We start from the raw sequence: 27,852 nt of genomic DNA on the forward strand, positions 1-27,852 counted from the left end.
TCTTGATAGTTCAGTTATTTTAATTACATTTTGAAATAATATGAAGATTTAACCTACACCAAATCATATTAAAACTGATGTAGTTTGATAATCTTGTAGCTTTCAATGTCATGACAACCAAGCTAAAATGAAAGAAAGAAGTTTTCATATTTCATAATGCTGATTCTTTTAAATGTTGAGAATGAAAGTCATTTCAAACTTCAAATACCCTACTTCATTGCAATATATATAATAGAATTTAGAAAAATAACGTTTATTTCTAATAAATCCAATTTTTGTTTGTATTTTGCTATATTTAAAAAGTATACCAACTAGTCCCACAATATCAGCCAACCAGCCCCTTACTAAGGGTCGGTTGGTATACTCCGTTTTAAAAGAAAGAAAAATTTATTTCTCGAAAACTGTAAGCAACAAAGCAAAAACAAAAATTAAATTTATTAGAGGAAACATTGGTCTGTCCGTACACATCCATCACATTGCAATACAGTACACCATCTGCTCCTAAAAAAATAAAGACTGGAACGTTCGCTAACCAGCCCCGGTCTCCCCTATTTACTATTTTTTACGTGTACTGTCAGTGGCGTATTTACGATTTTGTTCCGGGAAGGGCTTTGCTAACTTTCGGGGGGGCTTTGCCTGAAAATGTGAAAATTCAGCAAGATATTTCATATATTTTACTATAGTAATTAAGATTTCGGGGGAACTTAAGCCCGGAAGCCCCCCTAAATACGCCACTGGATGCGCCACTCCAACTCAAAATGGATCAAAAGTTGTGTTTTATAAGTCCTGTATTTTGGTAGAATAAAAGATTCACTTTCTCTCTTCTTTTATTTTGTTTGTTATATATTGAAATTTTGCGTCTCTTTTCAGCCCATTTTCAAGCTAACTTCAATTTCTTTCTTCCTGAAATAGTTCTTCTTAGCATTTGTGTGACATCTGGCGTCGTTTTGATAAACTAAGTCGTAGTGTTCGTTTCACTAACAAGGTACGTACGGTACGTATACGACAATGAAATAAGGTACTGTATAAGAAGGTGTGTAGCCTGAAAACAATGGAAAACGGATTAACATTTCTTTACTGTAAACCAATAATGTTCCACGAGCAGGCTCGTTATCAAACGTTCTACGTCTTTGTTTACTTTATCTCCAGAAAGTGAAAAACGCATACAGAGACCCACAGTTAGGGATGCACGCGAGACGAGACGAGACGAGAAATGGAAAAGTCTCGTCTCGTCTCGCAGTCTCAAATGTTGGTCTCGTCTCGTCTCGCAAATGTGAGGTCTCGTCTCGCGTCTCGCATAAAATTTTGAGTCTCATCTCGCGTCTCGCGCGAGACTTTCTCGCATGGTCTCGCAGTCTCGCATATATTCTGGGACAAAATTTTGCAATGTGTTATTCTATGGCTGTTAATGAATGATGATAGATATTTTGTCCGAAGGCAGGTATTTGACCTAAAAGTCCCTTGGCAAGGTGAATCCATGGTGGTTTGCCATTGCTTTCCATGGGATGAATGTTCATAACATCCGAAGGAGACGGAACCTAGAGTTCAAGATGGTATCCGAACTTGTGTCCCCTCCGCTCCAAATTAAAAGAAAAGTTGTGCTGGAATTTGATTGCTGGACCATTAGTTTTCGTCAAATTAATAGCATAATTTACAGCAAAACCAGCATAAATTGTTACTGGACCCAACATTGTTTTTCAGCTTAGAGGTCTGCAGCAATATTTTCCAGTATGCCATGCGGGCACATTTTTGCCCCGAAAAAAAGTCGCCAATGTAATTAGGATATAAAGAATATAACATTTCCGTATATGTTTTTCTGAACTCATTGAACCAAACCCGGATCCTTTTACTATATCTATATATAAATTGCTTCGTCTTTATTTAACCGGATTTCAACCTTGTCTTTGCCTGCTTCTAGTCCGATGAATGCTCTAACGTCACAATATCCAAAATTGACACGGATTGTTTCCTTAGAATAGGTTTGAACTTTCTTTTCTCAGAAAGTTTAAACTCGTTAACATTAAATTTGTGGAAGCAGCAGGGAAAATATAAAAATACGTTACTTGTGTAGGAGAACAGTGATGCCATCTATTGTCGCCTATCTCCCTTTACACCAACCACCAAGGAATAACATTACTTGTGTCAACGGACTTGTGAATAACGCAATATGTTAACAATTGCGAGAATCCAAATATCCAGCAAACTATACTTGATACGAAAAAAGCTTTCTGGATCAATTTCCAGATCATACAGTTGAACTAACTGCAGTATTGCCAGAATTCGCATTTTATCAACCCTTTCGCTTTCAACTTATATAGTGTTGCCAAATCTAGAAAATAAATTTACTGATAGGGCCATTCCTACCATCTCCCAACAAACCTATGGGGCCATCCTACCAAAGCAGTGTTTGAATTAAACTTCCGAACTAGAGGGGGATTTTTTTTTGGATAAATATATGGAAAGAAAATACATATTCCATGTAAAAATATCATGTTATTTCTGCGAGCCGGGCCGGGGCTAAACTTTGACGAGAGGGGATTTCCCCGCCCCCCCAACGTTAATCGGTAGTACTAATGAGAAAAAGACAGAAACAACAGAAATATCACATTTCGAAGCAATAGGGAGTCTTATTCACTTTTCAGACCAAAAACAAAAGTTCATGTATTCGTGCGCGCCCGCGTGTATGTGTTTGTGTCGGAAAATAAAGTCCTAAATCAATGCTGTAATAAATTTCCAATTTACAAAGTTTTTCTTTTTTAATGATGTTTAGAAACTAAAGAAGGCTTTAATTCTGAAAATCAACCTTGAACAATAATAAATCTCATAAAATGTCTCTTGCCCCAATCACTTTTTTGTTCCTGGAGGCATTAACGCTCAACTTAGAAAACTCAATAAATGTAAAATCACTAAATATACAATTAAATGTAATTCATAAATGTTGCAAGACTGCGAGAAGTCTCGCAAGACTTCTCGTGCGAGACTTAACCGAGTCTCGTCTAGCGTCTCGTCGCGCATGGTGTAGTCTCGTCTCGCATCTCGCATAAAATTTTCAGTCTCGTCTCGTGTCTCGACTCGCAAATGCGAGACGAGACGCGAGACGAGACGAGACTTCTCGCGTCTCGCGTGCATCCCTACCCACAGTTAAGTAGCCAGTAAAGCGTCTGTGTTATACCGGTCCGGTATACCGAATAGGTGGACTGGGTTCGATCCCCACTGAGAGAGGGTACTTTTTCTCATTTTACTCCTGTTTCAATGTTCCTCTGATAGTCTATTGGCCACTATAGGTGTGGCGAGTATAATTTGGAGGTACCACATCCACTTCAAACCACAATTGTTCAAATTGATGTCTGAGTAAGACGAAAATCACGTTGGTAATCTCGGAAAGATAACTTTTCAATATGTGTCGAATCAAATATTGCGTCCTCATCGGTTCACAAGACACCAATATTCAAGCTCTTAGTTACCTAATTAACATTTTAAAAATGAAAGCTTGTTATATTTGCATAAAATTTTTACCGTACCTTTAACAGTTTATGAGAAAAATAACAAGAAATTAATTTCGTAATCTTTTACATTCCATTTTAATAACATCCATAACAAGTATAAAATTTATGTAAAAATACTTCGAATAAAAAAGAAAGACAAATGAATTCGCTTTCGTTTGATGCATTTTTGTGACTATTGTAACTGGAACGTAGCCGAAAATATCTGAATTTAAACATTCAAAGATCCATGGAGTCCAGAAAAGAACTCAATCCAAATCGAAGTTTTACAAGCCCTACATAAACTATTTTCATATTACTCTACCCTCTTAAAATTTGAAGCACTATACACACTGACCTACAAATTTTAGTCTCTTCACTCTGAAAATCCAATCCCTTCGTTAACCATCCTACTGCTCAGAATATGTTTGAGGTAGTGGTGTAGAGAGAGCATGTCCTCTTGAGGAAGTTTGCATTCAAATATGCAAATCAGGCCCGTAGCCAGCCCCAAAATTTTAGGGGGGCGGTAGAAGTTAGGGGGGCCCGACCCAATCATATTAGACTTCATCACCATATAATAGTTCATTTGCAAGCCTACCGTGAAATTTTATGGGGGCCAGCCAAAGTTTAGGGGGGCCCGCCCCCCTTGCCTCCCCGTGGATACAAATTTACAATTTTATTTATGTAAATACGATACAAATTTGCATATTGTTATCTGAAGTTTTCACGAATACATACTATAGATCATTAGTACCAATACATACTATAGATCTTTTTTTTTTTTTTTACTTCATGTCTAAATAAATAGGACATTTGACTACATTATCTACTAAATGATTACGTATAATGAAAGATAAGCATGATTTAAAAGGGTAAAATAATTTAGATTCAGAAACTGATGTTAGATTTGGTAGTCAACTTCAGAGTGAAACATATGTGATGCAAGGAAATCTTAGACTCGTAGCTAGTAACGAGGGTCAGTGGCCCATCAAGCCGTCAGTATTGCCAATTTGAAAATGAAGTTAAAACTTAGAAAAGATAAGTTTTGACATGCAAATGTACGTATACTGTATTTCCTATTTAAAAGAAAAAAAGACAGGGTTAGAACTGCTGTATTTCGGAGATGGTGTTCTGAGTCCCTTACATTATTCTCTCTATTCACACCATCCTGGTAGGTTGCAGGACACACAATAAGTCACATATTTTCACTGACCATATTTTCATAGTGTTACTTGTCTAGGTACCGCTACCGGCTGCCTGACCAGTAGGGTGCATCGAATTTCCACTTTTTTTGAAATCAGCTTACCCTTAGTGATATTTTTTTGCGAAATGGCCTCCATATAACGTGTAAAAAATTGCAAGTCGATTGGTCAATATCTTTAGGTGCCACCAACGGCCAAAAATTTTAAAGTGTTGTTAAAAATTAAATGTTATTTTAAAAAATGTAAAATATCTAGTTTTATGAAATATGGTTATCCTATGTGGTTTTGTTTCTGTAAAAGGACAATATTTTACGTGAAAAAAAAAATCAGCTTGATGAGTCAAGTCATTCAGGTGCCACCTGTGGCTTAAAATATGGACAAATGTGTCCCTACTTCTTCATTTTTTAAAATTAAGTTGCATTGTTTGTGATTCATCTGGATCGTTAATTAGATAAGAAAGGTTTTGTTTTACATCTGCAGCTATTTGCTTATTTCCAAACGTTAATGATGGAAATAACCCAGAACTCACCATGAGGAGGTGGCTGTAGTTCGAGTTCCGCCCACCCGTATATACTAATGTTGCATATGATAGTGCAAGTCATATTGTTACTCTTTTACCTCAAAAGGGGCCGCGGTGGCTCAGTGGTAGAGCGTTCACCTCTGGTGCTTGGGGTCCCGGGTTCGATCCCAGCCCCCGCCAAGTGAACTTTGTGGTGGACAAACACCGTGTGCGTGGGTTTTCTCGGGGTTCTCCCGTTTCCTCCCACTTTCTTCATTCCACCATTTCATTCATTACTCATCATCACCGTCTCCTTTAGCCTAACCGGCATAACCGTGGGACGTAAAACTTAAAGATTTCATTTCTTTTACCTCAAACTGTTTTTCTTTTCTTTTTTGTATTACATTCTGGTATGTTTTTTCTTGATTGTAGTGTTGATAGGACAAATCTATGTCGTGCTTCTTGCCCACATACCGTTGATGCCGCTTCTGTCCCCAACTTCACCATTCTTTCTACCGCGCTAGTGTGAAAGGGTAAGGATGTAATATATTCATTAGCCATTGGAGCCGTCTTTACATTTTCTCTTAGCTTCTGCACGCTGAAGTGTCTTGTCAGTTTTGGCTCCGTCAACGTCATGTTGACCAATTAATCATATCACCAATTAATCATCATACACACGAATGAGCTTCCATTTCGACATTTGATTGAATTTATAGACGGCAAATCTATTGGACCAAATACATTTAAAGGACCAATAGGATCAGCACTTCCAATCTGCGAAGAGTTGTCACTCCAGATTTTTCAGCCCGTTCCAGTAGACTGGGATCTCAACTTCACTGAGGATTCATTAAACACGGATCAAAAATATGTGCTGAATATCTGCCAAGCGGTTTCTTCAGGAGAATGGCCCATTGAGTTAGCTCACATGAAGCCTGGTAAAATTCATCAAGCTAGATGGGTAATTACTGCAAATAGAGTCTTATGTTTGTGCGTAGGAACAAAAGAACCCACGAATGAACTTAAAACCATCGTCCAGTACATCATGATGGTCTACGCGCCACTCTGGTTTGCTGTGATCCGTAATCCATCGTGTGCAGAAGAAGCTCGTCATTTGTGGCAACTCATCACGACTTCTCGCCACATGGAAGCGAAATACAGGAAAATAATTGATCCAGTGTCCGTAGAAATGCGTGGTACGGTCATCCTGAGAACCTACTTCTATCAATGTTGACTGACCAAGATGCTAACGTACGAGAGCTCGGCTGGGGGCGAGTCCTAAAAGCAAGACAAACGTCTCAATCTGGTGATCGCGTACCGGTGCGAGAATTCGTCATCCCTGAAATCAACTTAGAAGCGACAAACTATGTTGATATGATTAATTGGTCAACATGACGCTGACGGAGCCACCACTGACAAAACACTTCAGCGTGCAGAAGCTAAGAGAAAATGTAAAGACGGCTCCAATGGCTAATGAATATATTACATCCTTACCCTTTCACACTAGCGCGGTAGAAAGAATGGTGAAGTTGGGGACAGAAGCGGCATCAACGGTATGTGGGCAAGAAGCACGACATAGATTTGTCCTATCAACACTACAATCAAGAAAAAAACATACCAGAATGTAATACAAAAAAGAAAAGAAAAACAGTTTGAAGTAAAAGAGTAACAATATGACTTGCACTACCATATGCAACATTAGTATATACGGGTGGGCGGAACTCGAACTACAGCCATCTCCTCATGGTGAGTTCTGGGTTATTTCCATCATTAACGTTTGGAAATAAGCAAATAGCTGCAGATGTAAAACAAAACCTTTCTTATCTAATTAACGATCCAGATGAATCACAAACAATGCAACTTAATTTAAAAAAATGAAAAAGTAGGGACACATTTGTCCATATTTTAAGCCACAGGTGGCACCTGAATGACTTGACTCATCAAGCTGAATTTTTTTTCACGTAAAATATTGACCTTTTACAGAAACAAAACCACATAGGATAACCATATTTCATAAAACTAGATATTTTACACTTTTTAAAATAACATTTAATTTTTAACAACATTTTAAAACTTTTGGCCGTTGGTGGCACCTAAAGATATTGACCAATCGACTTGCAATTTTTTACACGTTATATGGAGGCCATTTCGCAAAAAAATATCACTAAGGGTAAGCTGATTTCAAAAAAAGTGGAAATTCGATGCACCCTACTGACCAGTGGATCTTCAAACTTTCGTTATGTGCGCTGCATATAGTGCTACCAGCCCAAGCAAAACTACTGAAATTTTAAATTAGGGCCTAAATGTATGTGATTTTCCAAATGCTCCTCGAATTTCTGAACTAGTAAAAATATACCGTATTTCTCCAACGCGCACTCATTCTGTTTAAATTTCTAAATTGCCAAAGTAGGATTATATGAATTAAATGCAGCTCTTAAAGTAATTGTTTTGACATCTGGCAGGACTGTTGTACTTTCAACCCTAAAAGCAGACGATGCCACTCAGGCGAGATAGAATTCAACGGTGTCTTCCCACTTGCGACAGTCCTATTAGCGACAGGAACTGTTAACTGTTCTATGAGCGACCGATTCGATCTGTTAACTACCCTATGAGTCACCCGATTCGTTCGTACTAAGATAATTTAAGAAGATAAGGTTCTCTCTTCTTTGACTTGTTTCATGCTAATGTGATTTAGAACCTAACAAAATGTACTATGAAAAATTTTGCTCTACCTGAATTTAATACGTCAGAATGCTCTCATTACATTAACCATCTTTTATACGTTTTTCCCAATATTATATTTTTGAATTAATTTATATGAATACATTGACTAAATCAAGGGGAAAACTAACTAAATACTTCGAGTAGCTCCGCCTTTGTCTATGATTCTAATATAATTAAAAATTTCATGTTAAAATGATACGGATCATAAGTTTAGATTGAATATGTTTATGGCATAAGAAAGAAATCAGAAAGAGGTAGGGGCGCCCGAAGAAAATTTTCTAGGGAAGGGCATCTCCATGGTTGCTGTATCACGTCTTGTATCTGATATTTAATATATATGGTTTGCTATATTACGTATACATTTTTGTGAACCAGGGGGACAACCCCTGCCTTCCCATCGGGCGCCCATGGAAAGAGGGTGTTCACCACTTGAGGATATCAAAGAAATCTAAAAAGACGGTGTATTCGAAGTTATTACACAAGTTACAAATCTCTCGCAGGACTTAACAGTTCGTCTAGTTATAAGGTACTATTTCAGATTGCTACACGACAAGCTTTTATGTATAAGTCAAAACAAGGGAGGAAGGCAAATTAAGCAATTAGTTTACGTTTTAGTAAGCTTTTATAGCTTACAATAGGGAAGAAGGTGGTTTAAAGAGTTTGTTTACCTTTTGGATTGTTTAGAGTGAACGGCATTGTAATTGGTGGGATTGGTTGAGAATAGCCAATCAGATGTAAGGAATCTCAAAAGCTGTCTTTTGTCATTGACATTTTTTTTATTTTATTCACGGCGAAACTGTTACACGTTTAAGTTTTTTTTTCTTCAAAATAAGATATATTACTGGGTTTAGTGAGTAATTAGATTTGAATCAAATTAAATACAGAAAACATAGCTTTTGAAGAAAGGGGATATTACAACTGGATTTTCAATAATTACATAGGAATATACTTTTCATGGAAATTTCCCTGTTGTCTCGTTAAGTTATCCTATTTTATGTCAAATCTAACTCAAAATTAAAATAAGTTTTATTTGCACTCACAGTAGAGGAAAAATATATTTGACGAACAGTATCACAGGCACGTACATATTTCATACCAAGGTTGTTCGGGCGCTAATAACGCCAGAGGCGAACATACTTTACGAGATGGAATCATATCATCTTCCATCATCTCAATGTAAATGAACCGGTCGCTCATAGGACAGATAACAGTTCCTGTCGCTAATAGGACTGTCGCTTCTGAGATTAATTCAATTCAACTGAGTAATCACTTTCAAGTGATGATAAATGTATTTAACTATGCCATTTTATTCCGTATGAATCAATTTTGATGTTTACATAATTTAAGTGCGACAGCTTCGGCGACGAAGAATAGCAAAATCTAAGTTATGTTGCAAAAGTCTGCTGCTAGAGGCAGCACTGCCTAGACCAGTGGCGAAACGTGCCATGGAGAATCGGGTAGTCACACACACACACACACACACACATATATATATATATATATATATATATATATATATATATATATATATATATATATAGAGAGAGAGAGAGAGAGAGGTTGTTTGAAAACAACACCGACAACGTTTGGGAGGTGTTTCCTGACACCAAGATAAGACCGAAAGTAAGACCAACTTGGGTGCACAAATGCTTCCTTTCGGAGTTATAGGCATATAATTTGAAGTACTCACCAACTACCTCTATAAAAAAAAGTTGCGGAAGTACCGTAGGATTCTGAAACTTCGATATTTGGATAGGATACATACAAGCTCTTAAGTAAAGTCTTGACCCAACTATGGTAGGTCCCATAGTTTTGGAGCTATGGAAATTTAAAGTTAATTTTTTCATGTTTTCGGCAGCCTATAACTCTGAAAGGAAGCACTTGTGCATCCAGATTGGTCAATACTTTTTGTCGTATTTTCGTGTCAGAAATCACCTCCCAAACGTTGTCGGTGTTTTTTGAAACACTCTGTATATAGCCACGAAGGAGTTTTTCAGCAGAGTATATATATATATATATATATATATATATATATATATATATATATATATATATATATATATATATATATATATATATATATATATAGAGAGAGAGAGAGAGAGAGAGAGAGAGAGAGAGAGAGATACACCCTGTGTGTGTGTGTCGTCTGATCATCGATACAGAGGGTGTGGGAAAATGATGCCCTCATTTCCAGGAAATATGGTGCCATTCGGAAAATCTAAACTTCATGTATAAAATCAACTAATTATGACATTTTATACTTTATACTCAAAGAAAAAGAGTAAATAGATATATAGCAAATAATGATGAAAACTGATATGAATGATCAGGATCATCAGCGACGGCCTTTACATAGGGCGACCCGGGCAACTGCCTGGTATTCCGCACATCAGAACACTGCCCTTTATCATAGAGGACTCATGTATGGTCAAATGCGTCATCCAATAAAATTACGAAGTTTACAAAATCCTAATCGATTCGATCACAGTTTTATAAGTAGCCCATCTGCAGGACACAAGTAAATGCAGCGTAGATAAAAGTATTCCCATTATTCCCTCCATCAGCGTGGGATCTGCGACTAGACAAACTGTCCAGGGACGCTGAGCTCAGAAGGACCGCAAAAGAAAAAGTCAACCGTTGGAACAACTGCATTAATGGATAGCGTATCAGGAGGTGAAGTAATGACGGACTAAGGGACATTCGACCATAAGTTGTCTAGGCTTCAAAATATCTAAATCCACCATTGCCCTCCATCTACGTATATATTCATTGTATTAAGGAGTCCCGTTGTCCTTCAATTTATCCTGTAATATCCTTGTAGGTAAATCAATCGAGTTATAAAGTTCAAATTCTATTTTCTGAGCAGCCTTACGCAAGTGATAGCCTTCTGCAGCGCCATAGCGACGTAAAACTAAAACATTAAGGTTATTTTCCAATGCTAGTTCAACTTGCTTTGGTGTGGAGGCAATTAATGGGAAAAGAATGTCGTTCGGAAGCATCAAAGTTTTCTGAAAATAATTTTATTATAAGCTATAAAAATCCATTCAGTGACTTGGACACAAGTGAGAATAATTTCTTTAAATGAGCTGTTAACCAACATTTTCGAAACAGCTCTTCCCGCTGGTATAGTTGTTAATGCGTGGGCCATTAATGTAAATAGTTCTGGGTTCGATTCTTATTCGGAGAGAGTTGAAAATTCTAACGCATTACAATACTTCCAATACCACTGTTATCTATAACTCCATGTCTTACATAAACTTGTTGCTAAAAAGGGACACTAAACTTCATAGAAATTTTCGAAGCATTATACGTTAGGGATTCTATAATACATTGTAAGTAAACACACATCCAGAGAGAAAGAGAGAGAGAGAGAACGAAAGCGAAATACACAAAAGTGGTAGAGTTGCCAATGCAACATCTGAACTTTAAACTCTGAAAAGACGGAGAGGCCAGCGTCTTCTAAAAGGTTCTAAAGTAGAGATGGACAAAAATTTTCGGATCCGGATATCCCTATTCTAAAGGCGATTGTTTATTTGTCCCTTTAATCGCGCACAGCTCGTACTCCTACGTTTCTATAGGTTGATGCAAGGAATATGGATCTAACACAGGGATAATGTTCAGGGTTCCGCTAGACGATTAAAGATATGTCTCTGTGTATAAATATCTAGTTTCAACTTGAAAAAAAAAATGGAAAATAAATTATAGGAAATTTTAGGTTAGAAAAAGACCTGAACTTAATGTACATGAAATTCTAACGAGTAGATGCTGTCTTCCCTCACGCCTCGCCACTGGCCTAGACCAAATATGAAAGTATACCGGTAAAAAGACGTCTCGATACAGACGAAGATAAAAACTTAATGTTTCATCTAAAAAGTAACTAAGTCAGTGCAGTGACATGCGTATAAAAACAATCACCATCATAAATGTCTTTATATCTGGAATAACTGGAATAAAGCTGACAACGTCATACAAGCCAGAAAAATCTTAAAATTTCCATATGGCCCACTTTTATAAGCCAGCATGCGAGCAACGGCACAGACTTTCCAAAATTCATGTGGGTGCATATCAATGGCATGACGTGCTAGCCTATATGTTTTCAGGGAAGTCTCAATATTTGGTTGATTTCCTTTTGGTTAACCTTTTATGAACGCTTTCATAAAAGGATATGCGGATAAAGTGAAATATATATCAGTACTATAAGGATAAGTTGGGGCTGCCCTAACTCAGTTGGTAACTTCTGATTTAAACGCAAGAGAAACGGGTTCAAACCCGGGTTCAAACTAAAAATCTTGCGGGTATCCGCAAGATTATTTGTGTGGGTGCCGGAGCCCTGGAGCACCCACGTAGTCGGCGCGCATGCATGAAAGTCGCTGAGATTCAGAGCGCGGATTGTCGAAACAAAAGATCTTGGAAGAGAGCATGAGAGTGACCTAGTGATCATAAAGAAGTTACGAATGTGTACTCCTCACGTTAAAATTGTATAGCATACAATAGTGCAAAATGGTTGTGTGCGTGATATATGAAGACATGGGTGGAAGTCGTCATTTACTTACTAAAGTTACTTCCTTGTTATGCTTGTGTTTCTATTCGCAGAAAAAAAAAAAACGTGAATGTCCAGTGCATGAAGTAATCAGTAATGCGTTATTACTCTGGAAAGAACATAAACTAGGTCAACTATTCACACCCACTTAACACGCAAAAGAAATACGTTTGATATTCCACACCACAGACTCAGCGGCATTTTCAGTTTTAGCACCAAGGTCATGGAATGCTCTACCAAATGTAGTAAAAGAAGCTAAAACATTTAATTCTTTCAAGAAAATGTTTAAAAATTTATTTACTCAGCCAACAAAATTTAAGTTCAGGTACCCATGATTTGTATTCTCACTTGAACCACGTAAATGAAGTCAGACTTGACTTGGTACATATTTTTTATTAAATAATCATGCATTGTGAAAATATTTCATCACCCTCCTCCCTGCATTGTGAATCACAAGCATAACTTATTTTGTCTCTATGCTATTGATCGGTATGTGTTTGTTTTCATGTTTGTATTTGTATGCTTTCTTTCTTCACTTGTCGTACTTGTGCGTGTGTGTGTGCTTTGTTAAAAGTACCTCTTTTTTCCTTTTTTTAATCATCTTACTGTATACCTGTATTTTTAGTTGTATATAACCGTATCTTTTGACTCAATTGATTGTATGTTTTTGTATAACTCTATGTACTTCCTTGACAAGGGTTACGTGATAGAGCAACAATATGCTGAACCTCGCCCGCTTGAATAAAACCTTTTTCAATTCAATTTCAATTCAATTCAATTGTCTTCAACAAGGCCAAAGCTAATAGTTTTACTAATAATTAATTGTAATTAGTTTCGGATAATGTGGTAGTTTCTAATTTACAATGTAGCACACATCTGGGAAAGAATAACTTACGTAAGATGTGCACTTTCATGCTTAAAAAACTTATTCCTCAGCATTGCAGTAACAAGACGGCATCAGCATTACACAGTATTCATCAGTGTAATTTCATCTTTCTTGGAAGCATGTAGAATATATTGGTAATGTCATAAGCTCTAAGTCACCCTGAGAAGCAGTGTGTTGTAATGTACTATTACAGTCAAGGTAATGAAATTTTTGTTTGAGGGGAACCAATACTTTTCGAACGTACCGCGTACTGTGAATTTTTCAACACATAATTTTCGGTCTATGTATTAAATTCATTTGTTCTTTACTCAATCCAAAATTAATGTGGGAGCTTCGGAATAATCTAGGAAAAATTATATTTCGGGGAATAATTTCTTTATTTATATATTATTTCATTGTAAACTATGTATATGCGCATTTCTAATGGGTGATTATTGAAATTATACATCTTAATGCGATACAAAAACATAGGTCGGCAATTGGACAGAAATTTCTTAAAATTGTCCATCAACCTGATGTTTGTCAGAATAATTTAGACCCCCTTCGTCCCTCTGAGATGCCCATATCCTCCCAAAATCCGGTTTCACCCAGTTTTTACTACTTTTCATTCGCTTTGTATTTTCCGCCGCCAAAACTCCGTTGTTCTGATTGGGAACTGTATTTTCGCCTTAGTATTCTCGCGCGCCTTCACCTTGAACTTTGTGACGTGATCTTGATGCAGATAGGAACACGCATCATCGCTCCATGAAATGTTCATAAACCCAGAGGAATTTGACAGAAAACTAACCAGAAAACGGGTAAAATTAGTTTCAATTAATAAATAAACGTGTTGAAAGCAGAAGGGAGCCCTGAACTGTAAAATTAAGCAGTGAGAACAGTCAGAAAATCGGTGAGATATGGAATCTCAATTCAAGAACGCCATGTTTACGTCAATAAGTTGCTGTGAACAGGAGTGAAACAATAGTGGATTGTTTTTTCTGGTGATTAAGATTCAGTGATTTAAAACATTTAGGATATCCCGTTTATCCTTCCAAATTCATTTAGGGTACAATAGCCTGTCCAGATATAGATAGTTGTGTGTAGTTTATGTGACTTTTTTTTTAACATGGCGGTAGGTGTAGGTTTCTTTGTGGTTGAATTCATTTTCATTATGTCAGTGCATGTTAGCAGAGGGGCTCTCATTTACCCCTAAATTGATCACAGCTTCCAACGGAAACGGGTTAAGTGATTTTTCCCTCAGGAAAGGGACCTTTCTTTGTTAATAGTTTCAATGTGTCCCTCCTGAGGCATTGAAATAATCTTGTAATTGGAAAAAATGAATTAGTTTGATAGAAGGGCCATTCGGCTCTGATTATTCTCTTTCTTTTCAGTTTCCGAGCCGGTTTAGAATGGGGTAATATTAGTGATTTGTTCAGATTATAGTTAATAATTAATATGTATTGTGATATGTGTTAGCATGCATATGTGTAATTTCTGTGTTTACGTGCGTGTGTAAAATTAATCTATTTAAGGACAGGGTATTGTTGATCATTGATTATTCATCTTTTTTGGTCCGTTGTAATAAGTACATTGATTCATAATGAAAAGTTACAGTAATTCCGTACCGTTATTCCATGGTACTACTTATAGCTAACCGATATTACATTACAAAGCGTGTTTAGTAGTGCAAAGTTGGTTTCTCTACTAACATGCCATCTAGCGTTAGGTGAAGAACTACTCGCCGCTAGTGTTTTGTTCTTCCGAGACTTAAGATTTTAGTCAACTCGAAAATTACCCTTCTTTTGTAATTATTGATGAATATATAGCAGTTCTGGTGCCTATGAATAGATACATAAACGAATTATATTATTAATTAGCTTCTCTGAAAAGCACAATACTGTATATAGTCCAGTAATCGAATTATTAATTTATCCTTAAACCGAAATTTGTCTATATAGCACTATTCTGTTGTCAGACTGCAGTTTCAAATTCTCTCTCTTCGTTATGTTCTGTGAGCGATCGCATTGTTGTAGTTTTTAAAATATAATCCCATTTAATTAAGAGGATAGTTAATGATATTGAATTCTCATTGCATATAAAAATGATATCAAGCCGTGAAGTGAAATATACTGCGGTTTGTACTGAAAGAATCTAGTATTAGTCCATATAAATTCTTGCGTATTGATCAGTGTACTGTAGTGGCTTGTTGATTTTAAAATATATACAATGAGAGTGCTTTGAACAGTCTAGGGCAGAATGTTGGAATAGGGTGTCTATAAAGAAGTTTATGTTATGGAATGTGAATAAATGAATAATAATAGTGTTATATATATATATATATATATATATATATATATATATATATATATATATATATATATATATATATACAGATGGTGATCAGAAAAATGGAAACACCTGTAGTTGGCAACACGTCAGATGTATGGGTTGGCAGTGGTGTCGTGGCGCCCGCAGCGCCGGACCGATGGTGGTGGTGTGTTAGGTCGGTCTCCATACTACGTCAGGCGCAGTGGAACAGCAGTGTCCACTGGCTGCAGCAGACAGAGGTAGTGTAAAATGGGAAACTTCTCAGATTTTCAAAGAGGGCAAATTGTTGGTGCGCGGTTATGTGGAGTGAGTGTGACGGCAGTGGCTACTGTGTTAGGTGTGTCGCGTGGGACAGTGTCGAAGGTGATGACGGCCTACACAACACACGGGAAAACCACATCGGGGAAGCGGAACAGTGGGCGGAAGAAAATCATGAGTGACAGGTCACGCCGGGTATTAAAGCATTGTCACGCAGAACCGTCGTGCCACTGCGAAGCAAGTGACGGAGGAACTCAATCAGTACCTCCCCCACCCTGTTCCGACAATCACAGTCCGCCGCGAATTACATGACATGAACTTACGGGGTCGTGTTGCACAAGCCAAACCGCTCATCAGGGACCATAACGCTTTCGCACGCCGCAAATGGTGCCGCGACCATGCAACTTGGACCGTTGAGGACTGGAAACGTGTGATATTGTCGGATGAGTCATCCTTCACCCTATTCCCAAACACGGCCCGTGTTTGTGTGTGGAGAACGCCCAAAGAAGCTTATGATCTGCAGTGTCTCCGCCCAACTGTGAAACATGGCGGCGGCTCGGTGATGCTGTGGGCCGCCATATCATGGTTTTCATTGGGTCCTGTGGTCACATTTAGCGGACGAATCACTGCCAACGATTATGTCGCAATTTTAGAAGACCACTTGCATCCTATGGTCCGGATGTTGTTCCCGGACAATGACGCCATCTTCCAGGATGATAATGCACCCATTCTCACAGCTGGCGTTGTTGCGGCGTGGTTTGAGGAACATCGGGATGAAGTTCAACACCTCCCCTGGCCCGCCCAATCCCCAGATCTCAACATAATTGAACATCTGTGGTCCGTCTTGGAAACACGACTCCGGCGATGATTTCCACCTCCATCCTCTCTCACAGAACTGGCCGATGCCCTGCACGAGAAATGGTGTAAAATTCAACTTGCTACAATTCACGACCTCTATGCCTCCATCCCACGTCGCATCAAGGCTGTTCTGAAGGCGAAAGGTGGCCCGACACCATATTAATCTGGTAAATTGCAATTTCGTTCAGGTGTTTCCATTTTTCTGATCACCATCTGTATATTATAGTGTGAGTAAATAATAGGACACCTGTAAATGTATGAGCCCAGTTGTAATTTTTGCCATGTGTGTGTGTGTGTGTGTGTGTGTGTGTGTGTTCGTGCACTGACCATTGTGTCAGAATTTAGTATGAAGGAGTGTGGTTTGTGAAAATAATGGATCATATTTTCACTTCGTGGCTCGACATTTAATAGTAACCGTACATACTAACTGCTCATCTGGTCTGACGATGCGAATAGTGGTCAGTAGCAAATGATTCCGGATAGTTTCTAAGTAATCACAGAACAGAACAGAATAGCCGTTTGTAGAATTGGTACAGTTTAAATATATGCTTTCAGCTTACATTTGCGATATTACTCTGCAACTTTGAATTTTTTTCCACGTCACCTTATTAAACCGAGTTCATCACTGTTCGCAGAGGTGACGAAGTGAATAGAATTGAATAATATAGTAAATTTATTACAGTAGAATCTCGTATTTCCGTACCAATTGTCGATCCTCTCCCTAAATATTTTCATTTTCCATAGTTTTTAAACTTTATAGCGATTGAAATTAAATGACACCTCAAGATTGGTGCCCTTGCGAAGTTGGGAGCTACTAGTAAGATTTGGCAGACAACTTGCTATTAAAAAAAATATTTTAGTTAATTATTTTAAATTTTGGCAAATCCCTGTTAGATTTTGTCTAGATATTAACTTTATTTCTAGTTTCCATACTTTACTCGTAACTCTTCTCAGTTTCTGAGGGGTCGGATATTTTTTATTTTATTTAGAAATTCTAAATTAGAGACTACACCAACCTTCCGACTGGACCGGCCGTAATCTGAGTGAATTGGTATCGGAAACGGTTAATAGTCAATCATTCCACAGGGCTTATTCTTTGTGAGTTATTGCCTAAAAGGCACGGACTTGTACTTAGGCACTCAGAAACCCCCTTGGGTCACGCATTTTAGTAGGCCACCTGTTTCGACATATAAAAGTATATTTGGCTGTGGATTGTCATATGTCTAAATTCGACCACTTATCTTTGTAGATTTTAGTGTACTAGTGTATTTTCCCTTGGCGCGCCTTTTTTTCTCTTCACTATCTATCTCGCTATTCTCTTCAAGATTTTTTTAATTTTTCAACCCCCCCAGTTTTGATCTTGACAAATATCAACTATTTGACATATATCATTTGAACCTGAATTACCAATGAAATGTTGTGAGACACGATTCATGGAGGTATTTGTTGATGTCAAATATCAAGGGACCGTTTTCCATCACTATTTGACCCACCGCAATAGCGAGCGATAGTTCACTATACGATTCGATTTTGCTTTCGTCTCTTTTATTATTATCCTGAAATCTTCCGTTGTACTATTTATTATTTTTACTTTTGTTTCCATTGATTACCATAGAGGTGAATGTTGTCGTAGATGCTTGGGCCCAAAAGTATTGTTAACATTTTTTAGGGTCGTTTATATATATAATTTCTGTGTTTACGTGCCTGCCTTGCACATTAAATGGTCACACTTTTAAAAAACTGTTTGAGAATATAATGTTTATCATTATGTGCGGTTAATTAGTTGAATTTTGTTATATAGTCGGATTTTTCTCATGTGAAGTGTTGCAACCTGAAAAATTTATTTGTCGGGGTCAGTGATTTGAAAGATTAAATGATGATTGAGTATATGTACTGTATGTTAAAATATAAATATGTGTTGAATATAAATGTGATATTAAAGTAAAATGTATAATGTTGAATTGAGTAGATAAATATGTGTAAAATGGTCGGTACCTACCCCGAACGGTCGTTGGTTGCCATAGTTTCGAAATATTCGACGAATATAAAATGTGAATTCAGAGTATACCGCGGCATGTTAGATATTTTCTTTAAGCTTTGTAACATGGTAAATTAACACATGTAAATATTAAGATCGTCTGTTATTATACTAACTGCATGTGACATCAAATTAAGACAGGTCACCGTAACCCTAATATATTATTAAATATACCCACAAGTTCATAAACTTGGAATCTTTCTGTGCATTTACATTCCATTTCATTCATCATATTCCAATCCTTAAACCTAAATGGTGCTCACTTCAATAATGGTGATTTCGATACGAAAACCAAACCTCTTTGAACTTAGAAAATTCTCGTTTCCTATGTAGTATACGAATATAACTATAATTGTATGTACCTAATGTGATACAACGTGATAGTGATTCAAAGTGCTAGTAAATGGTCGGGATAATAAATGGAATAACAAAGTGACGTTGTCACTGTGAAATTAGTGACAAAACTTCTCTTAATCTCGGAGAATTAAAAATGTATGAATAAGTGAGTTTACAAACTGAATATGTGTTAGGTACATGGACACCAAAAGTATGCTTTACCAGGTACGAACGTGCGATATAAAAAGTCGTCTGAAAGTACGTGAAAGGATTCGCTGCATCTTTTCTTTTAGTTTTTTTCATTTCATATGAGATACAGTCTAATTTTAACTAAGTTTTTATTTCTTTCATATGTAATATCATAGAATGTGTCTATATATTCAGATTTACATATCATTTTATCAGTTTGAATTATTCTTTTTTCATCTTTCTGTTAATTATCAAATATATATATATATATATATATATATATATATATATATATATATATATATATATATATATATATATATATATATATATATACACACATTGATGTAATTCAATATTATATGTGGAATGATACATTTATATGTATACTTATTTGCATGTTCTTAACATTTTGTGTTTAAATTCTCAATAGATGTAATAAATGTTCACCAACTGTAGTTAGATGATAGTTTCTTTAAAACTGATTTACCTATATCAATACATTGTCCTGTATGTATGTGTGTGTGCGTGAAGGAATGACAAATTTAGTTTTAAGTGGTGGCATTTAATATTGATTTGAGACGATAGTGTTTATAATATGTGTGTAATAGTATATTATATGTATTGGTGCATGACCGAGGTCATGAAAGATAATTAACTCTAAATTACTCTAAATCGGCTCTGGGAGGAAAGCCAAAACAACAGGATGAGCGTTGATAACGACAGTCTTTTTAGGTATCTCGAAAACATCTATTTGTGGAAAATATGTAAATCACTTTGATTTTTTTTCTTTCCTTGGCTAAATCAAATGTGTGTTCGATGTCCACTATGGATATTCAGATACTGGATAAAGGTTATTCAACATTTGGAATTAACAGACAAACGATTAAATTAAAACTTGTCATCGCCTGGGCTGGATCAGGGCAGTTTCCCCTTGTTCAGTTACCTGGATCCAGGTCAGGATAGTATGAGGGAACATGTGTCTCTTCGGGATCACTTCAGAATTGATTCTCAAGTAATAACATTCGGATATGAATCACCTTTTCAATAACTATTCTATAGTTTCTTTATCATATTTCCTTCATTATCCAGCAATCCTTCATCTCTAGTTCCTTCTTCCTTTCTTCGTTTCCTCTTTCCTTCTTTCCTCCTACCTTCTTCTCTTCTTTCTCACTCTTTATTTTTATATTTCTAATAAAGCTGAAGAGGGGTCGTGACTGGGAGTTCTCGCTATAGACACGGTTATTAAATTCGTTTGATGTTTCTCTTTGAAAGTCCGATACTAAATAAATGAGTACTAAAACATACATACGTATAAAGTAATAAAATACCGAAATTCATTTTAATTTATTAACTAACTTATCAAATTAGAAGTTCAAGTCAGTTAGCGGCAACTAAGAGAAGGGTCTAAACTCTTCTCCATTCCCATGAGCGACATTCGTCTTCAGTGTGTGTGTGTTAGTGAAGGTTAATGTGGTAATAGGACAATAGAATGGAATTGACCTGGACAAGGACCGCCTATTCTGTTATCCTTATATCCTGAATCTTTTGTTTAACGGAAATATCAGCTGTAGTCTGAGGACACCTCAAGAAAGATGATGTCATGTCGAAGCCAATTTAGATTGTGCACATAAAAGACTTTTATGTGTGATCACAAGTAATGTAAATATATATATCAGATTCCATATATGGAAGTGGTAATGTATAATGCATTTAGTCCATGTATTCACTTGAAGAAAAAAAGTCATTGATTCCCAGGAAAAGTGAATTACCTTTATTTTTTCTGCTTTTCTAGACATCTTTTCACCCGGCTGCTTGGTAAGCACAGTATGTCAATATATGCAAGACATCTATGTGTCTCTCTTTCAGGTTGAGCAGTATGACTTTTTTTTCACGGGAATCAAAGTAATTACCAACATAATAATTGTCTGATGGTAGAAGATCTCTAATAGGAGATGATGGGCAGTATTAGGCCATAGACCCATGTATTTAGAAGGATTTACTAATTGGTCATGTAACTATGAAGACAGAGCTCACAATAGGATTTAATAGTTACTAACATGACATAAAATTTGTGCATGTAAATGTTTAGTTAATTGAAAGGATATTTAAACATTCTTCTGTGAATCAAAATTAAGCATTCCCTAAGCGTGCCTTACTCCTACTTCCCATAAATATTGTGTCATTGTCATGGGTAGGGTAAGCGTGCTCTCCACGGTAGGTTGTAACAGTCAATGAGCTTACAATCAGGCTTGCATTTCAGGGTATTAATCAAGCAAAATCAACTAGGCAACTTACAGGAACGTGAACAAGAGTAACGTAAATGGTTCAAAACATCTTGTGGAGTTGGTAATTCGGTCATCCATTGAAGAGATAAATCTCCACTCTTGTCAATTGTCCAACCACTATTTTCAGGTTCAGAGAATTCAGAACGATTCTCCAGGAATTGTTTCCAAATTACAGATTGGTAATTTACTCTAGGAGAATGTTGATAGAAGCAACTTTCGCATGGAGGAAGTTGAACAGAATCAACTATACCTCGTTTGCTTCGAAATAACTGTTAGCATGCATCATTTACTAGATTAATACGCTTGTTTCTCAAATGCAGGAAGCAAACAAATTTCTTTAGTTGTCTGAAAAGTTCGCTGTTTATGTTCCAATCTCTTCCAGAGGAAGAAAATAAATATACACTGACCAGCCAAAACATTATGACCCCCACTACTTTTTGAACGAATTCATTAGGTGGATTAACGTAAGAGAGGACGAGTCGTCAGACGGTGACAGGAATCTCATTCGATCAGTCAGTGTGAAGCTTCTGCATAGAATGGGGAAGGCCGGTGATATATCTGATTTTGATAGAAACCGAATTGTGGTGACCAGACCGCTGGGAAAGAGCATCTCAGAAACAGCAAGCTGCCATAGTTAGGACCTTCCAAAAATAGGAAAAGGACGATGAAACAGCATCAAACTGCAAGACATGATGCCACCAGACCTCATAAAAGATGTCAAACTTGTAAACTGTCGAGGTTGGTATAACAGCACAGGACGCGAACTGTCTCAAAATTAACTGCAGACTTTTATCTGAGCACACAGTTCATTGTACGCTGTTAGATATGGAACTCCATATCCGACGCCCGATACAATGCATATCAATGTTAACCTTGCGGCATAATCGATAACGGCTGGAATGAGCACGTGACCATTGTCATTGGACTTCAGAGCAATAACCCGATTAATCATGATACTGCCTTCCTCACATAGATGGGCCAAGGCAAAATGCGTCAGTCAGTCAGTCAGTCAGGACTTCTGTTGTACGAATACAGAGAAGATTACGCCTCAGTATGAATTGTCTACATCGAATGGCTTGTGCTAGCGCGCTTTCCTTTGAATGTTCAAATCTCTATAATTCAGACTTTGTTACAGTTGGAATATTCATAAATACCTCAACGAAAACGATTTACTTTCTTCGCAAAATATGTGGTTGTTACGGATATTATAGGTTAAATGAAACGTAAAGACCTACAAAATTCTTTTTCTGTTATTTTCTTCACATATTGTTACAGATATTACAAAAATCATAATGATAAAATGTGTTGCAAATATAACAAACAAGCTTTCGTTTTTGAAAAAGAGGGCTAAAATTGGATAATTAAAAGTTGAAGTGTTCCCAGTTTTAGAGTAGTCTAAGGCGTCATCTTTGACTCGACGCTATCTTGAAAAACTTCTGTTCCGGGACGGAATTTCAGTCTTTCTTCCTGTGGCAGCTACATATCAGACTTCAAAATTTCCCACATGATGAATTTCCCATAGCCAAAGTTAAGGTAACTAGATGTACTCCTTTTGATAGTGGCATAGATACTCTTTTGGAGATTCAAATATTGTATACTTTTTTCTTCCCAAAACCGTTGTTTTTTTATGATACATTAAAATGATTTGACAGAAATTTTATAAACGCAGCTTTATAAGGTCTACCAATAAATGAATCCTCAGAAATGGTTGGAATGTTCCGTGATACCATTCTAGTATTTTCATATTTACTGTGATGTTCCAGTATTTTCATGCTTATTGGTTTATTTGTTCTGATTATTTTATTTTATATGTTCAGATTTCCAAATGGCCAATTTTGTGTTCTGTTAATAAATCTGTGAATCCGTATATCTTTTTGACCTGAATTAAAGAGGATGCGCCATAGGCGATAAGGGTAGGACCTATGTTTCTGTACCATATCAAGAACAAAAGATAGAAAGAAGAAAGGCGTATCGATATAAATTTGCTGTAACATTCTTCGTAATATACAGAACAATATCGTTGAAATAGAAAACATTTATTTCATGATAATAATTAGTTCATTGCACTAACTAGAGCGGAACAAGAAGCAGGTGCTCCTAGATGACTTCGTCCGTCCCCCGGACATGTATTTGGAATGTAGGTCCAAAAATATAAAATTATTATTTGAGGTATGCATAAAAATCTCCTTCCTCCCAAAAAATGTATCTTCTTCTTTACTTGTCCCTACAAGAAATTAAAGCTCGCGTTGTCACTGTGTCAAGCATTTATTAATTAAGTAGAATTAGGAGATTTTTTCCTCTCTCCTCGCCTTTTGCTACTAACAGTAAATATGAATATCGGACATGCCCGGTTCGATTCCCGACGGAAGCATGCGGTTTGGATCTCAATTTAAGTTGTGGGTCCTTGTCTCATATAGCCTTGCTGCTGAAAGGGACGCTAAACTCAAATCCAGTCAAATCAACAGTAAAATTATGAAAAGTCAAAAATTCAACTAATTACATCAAAATTTGTAGTATTAGATTTTCTCAACACTTTCAGTATCCAATATCTTATACATAATGACGCATAAACTAGAAATGCAAATTACTGAATAAAGCTATGTTTGCTTTTTTAAACAATAATAACTGTGTAACAGTTTCACCAACTAACTGAACATAATGGCTTCATCAGATACTGTCGGGTTCGTTGACAGTGTCTGATAAAGCCAATATGTTCAGTCAGTTGGCGAAACTGTCACACAATTATTACTTTTAAAAATAAATAAATAAATAAATAAATAAATAAACGTTGCTTTATTCAGTAATTTGCATTTCTACTTCAAGTTATTTAGGATAGCAAAGATAATATGAACCAGTTAGTTAATGTGGCAATGTACTGACTTACAGTAAATATGAAAAGAACAAACTGTATTCATCGTAATGTTTAGTAATAGTCATGTGTGGTTTAATAACATTCTTTTATTGCATGAAATCAAGATGATAGTATTGCAAATATGCAGGCATTTAATCAATGTTGTAGTCAATGCTGTCAGTACAGTTCTCCTGAATTTATAATCCTAATCAGCAAGCTACATGTAGATGGTACTTTTTGGTTAGCGTATCTACTTCAGCGTATCTGAAATGAAATAAGTCATTTAAAGTTAACAAATGTAAAGTTAATTGATGAAATAATAATCAATTTATGCGTAAGTAAATGGAATTGGTAATGATAATAATAGTAATAATAATATAGTAAAGTGTATTGCAACGTTAAGAGCAAATAAAGAGAAATATTAATTAAAGAAATGATGTATTTCAAAGGATACTGATATAGGTTAATTCTACTATTAGGGAATAAATGTGCAGAACGACAAACCTTGTACATGAAATCTGCTTCACTGTCAGCGATTTATCACAACGTTGATATGATTTTGTACATATAAAGTGTTCCTAAAAAGAAATTAAGAACCTATTAAAAGATATTCAATAAAACCTGAATACAGATAACGATGAACAGCAACTGTACTTAAGTATTACTACGCTTAAGACCTAGCTAAAACATCTTAACAACTGCAAATTGTAGTTCTACTAAGAAATCCTAGTCACCATTACCTAATGATACTAATATTTAAACCTAAAGTAGCACTCTATTTCTATGATCAAATTGGTACCCCCATTGTACTATCGTTACATACTTCTACTCAGTGTTCGAAGTGGAAGAAAAGCAGAAGCTGTATGTTCTATTATGATTTTGACTCAATATACCGGTTATTTAAATATTGTCTTGATTAGAAATGTGCACGAGACGAGTCGAGACAGGATTTTCCTGACAAAATTCGAGTCGAGACACGGCTCTTATAATAGAAAAATATATATTTTTCGAGTCGAGACATCACTTTTACAGCACATTTTCGAGTCGAGACAGCCACAAATTTTGTCTCGTGCGCATCCCTAGTCTTGATCATTGAAAAACCAGAGACGGTATGTCCTCATTACTGAAAAACCAGGCGGTATGGCATACCAACGCATACCGTCTCACTTCGACCACTGCTTCTACTCTCATTAAAACGTCAACTGAAATTCTGATATACTTATGTTCTCAACCAGACACAAGAACTGGAAACTCCATCGTTTGTTATGCATTCATACAGTACAGTACTTACCTTCAAACCTACCTTGGACTTCCCTTTCTTGTGGAATTTTCTCATGTAATTCAACTTTGTTCGAACGTTTTAAACACAGTACTACTTAGTTTGCTTGTTATGTGTTGTTTATTTCAAAATAGCAAAGTGCTAAATATGTCTCTATGCGATAAGTGGTGGTATCGTGACGTACGACGAAGCGTGTATAATCGCTATGCATATCGCTTACAGTAAACGGATATGTTATTTGTTAGACACGGGTAAAAATAGGTCATGCGATGTGAGAACATAAAGTTTTTAGTCGGCGGTATGTCATAATTGGTCCCAGTGAGGACTACAATATGGACAAAACTGCTGTGTATGGCTCCCCATATCACCTATGCGGAACTAAAAGGCATTTTATACACCCGTTGCGCCAGTTGTAAAGAACACCATAGAGGCGTCATGGGTGCGAAAGAAGTGCGAAAATGTTGCATGACATGGTGGCTTAACATTTCATTCTTGCCATCATACTCACGTCAGCAAGTAATAAATTTCAGTAAATGGTATTAAGCATCTTCTTCTTTACGCTAAGCTTTCCTATGAGAATTTCAAGAGCTATTCTTAAACAAATAAGTAATTCATAGATTCCACAAGAATTTAATGACAAATTTTTGGCATACTGCATAGTATCAAAATGTATTGTGAAACATTTTAATGGTTGGGCAAAAAAAAAAATAAATAAATAAAATAAATAAATAAATAAATAAAAATAAAAAAAGAGTTAGTTTGGGCGGATGGAGTAGACTATATAAAAATTCAAAAGGCAGGCTCTAATTCAAAAGTGGATGTGCCACTCATTGAGTTTACTTTCATTTTGTCTGTTACAAATGAGGAATGTGAGAGATTCTCCAGTGTCATTAAAATTTTCTGGCAAAACGAAGAAAGTCAGATGTTAGTTGTGTTAGAACAAGTTATGAGAGTAAAATTCAATGTCAAAAGGGCCTGTAGAGTTCAACCTTGCAATAAAAGAACGATTTTCAGCTACTCAAGAAGCAAAATTTTCTCACACGTGTGAATGATGCTGAGTGAACTATTTTCCTGTTAACGATTTAGGTTTTCTCTCTGATTTAACAAGCTCTCTATTATGAGAATATCTTGGTTTCCATTTTCCTGTTGACTTACTTCAATGTACTCTTTTTGATCAAAATATCTCAATATAAGATGCGTCTTATTGTTCACCTCAACCATAGGTTAGTGGGCAACATGGAAATTTTAGAACTTTTCTCTTCCTTGGGAGAGCTGTTTTACACTTTGACAAGATTTCTTCTTCGTAACTACATCTAAATATTCTATCCTTGGTCTTCCTCTTCCTGGTTTTACTTCTACCTTTCCCTTTGTGAACACGGTGATCCAATCGGAGTCCCGAATAAGATGGCCAAGCATGCTGTTTCTTCTTTTTCCTATTATCTTCATGATCTGTCGTCCTTCATTAGCTTCCTTTACTACGTATACATTCCTTTTCCTTTCGGTCCATGATATGCGCAGCATTCTGCGACACCACCACGTTTCAAATGCTTCCGACTTGGATTCAGCTTTTCTCAATATCCACGTCTCTGATCCGTAAAGCGCCACGCTCCATACCAGGGTCGTAATAAATCGTCTAAGATCCACTAAATAATAGTCTAATTTACAGATGGCTGCAAAACTTTGTAAAAACAAAAAGTGGTGAACATAAACCCGAATCACAAAGTTTATAGGAACTCAATTTGGAAATAGTTTTTTCTTTCTTTTTTTTTTAAAGATATGAAGTACTTTCATGAATGAAGTATATGGCACTTGATTCATGCACTTGGTTTTTTAGGGATTTAGGATTTAGATTTCTGGGCTTTCGGCATCTAAGGCCATTTAGCCCGTCACGATTTGAGGGATGACGTCCCTCGGCGAGCACACAATCCGGGGAAGAAAGGATTGGGGAAGGAAGGAAGCGGCCTGAGACCTATAAGTTAGGTACCACCTCGGCATTTGCCTGGTATGAATGAGAAAAACCCAGGAAAACCTCATTCAGGGTGGCTGGCCTGAAAAAGTGTGTTACACTTTTTCGACCGAGTGACTGCACTTGGTTTTTCCATTCCTCGGTCTGGA

The 27,852-nt window shown here is 36.5% G+C and overlaps 1 protein-coding gene across 2 annotated transcripts in view; it reads right to left on the bottom strand.

Annotated features, from left to right (window-relative positions):
• Nucleotides 1–27,852, bottom strand: part of LOC145660538 (uncharacterized) — a 235,908-nt gene that overhangs the window by 19,697 nt on the left and 188,359 nt on the right. The gene's annotated exons all lie outside the window — the stretch shown is intronic.

This window comes from Thermobia domestica, chromosome 9 (assembly GCF_964235325.1).
Source record: "Thermobia domestica chromosome 9, izTheDome1.hap1.1, whole genome shotgun sequence".
NCBI classification, from domain to species: domain Eukaryota; kingdom Metazoa; phylum Arthropoda; class Insecta; order Zygentoma; family Lepismatidae; genus Thermobia; species Thermobia domestica.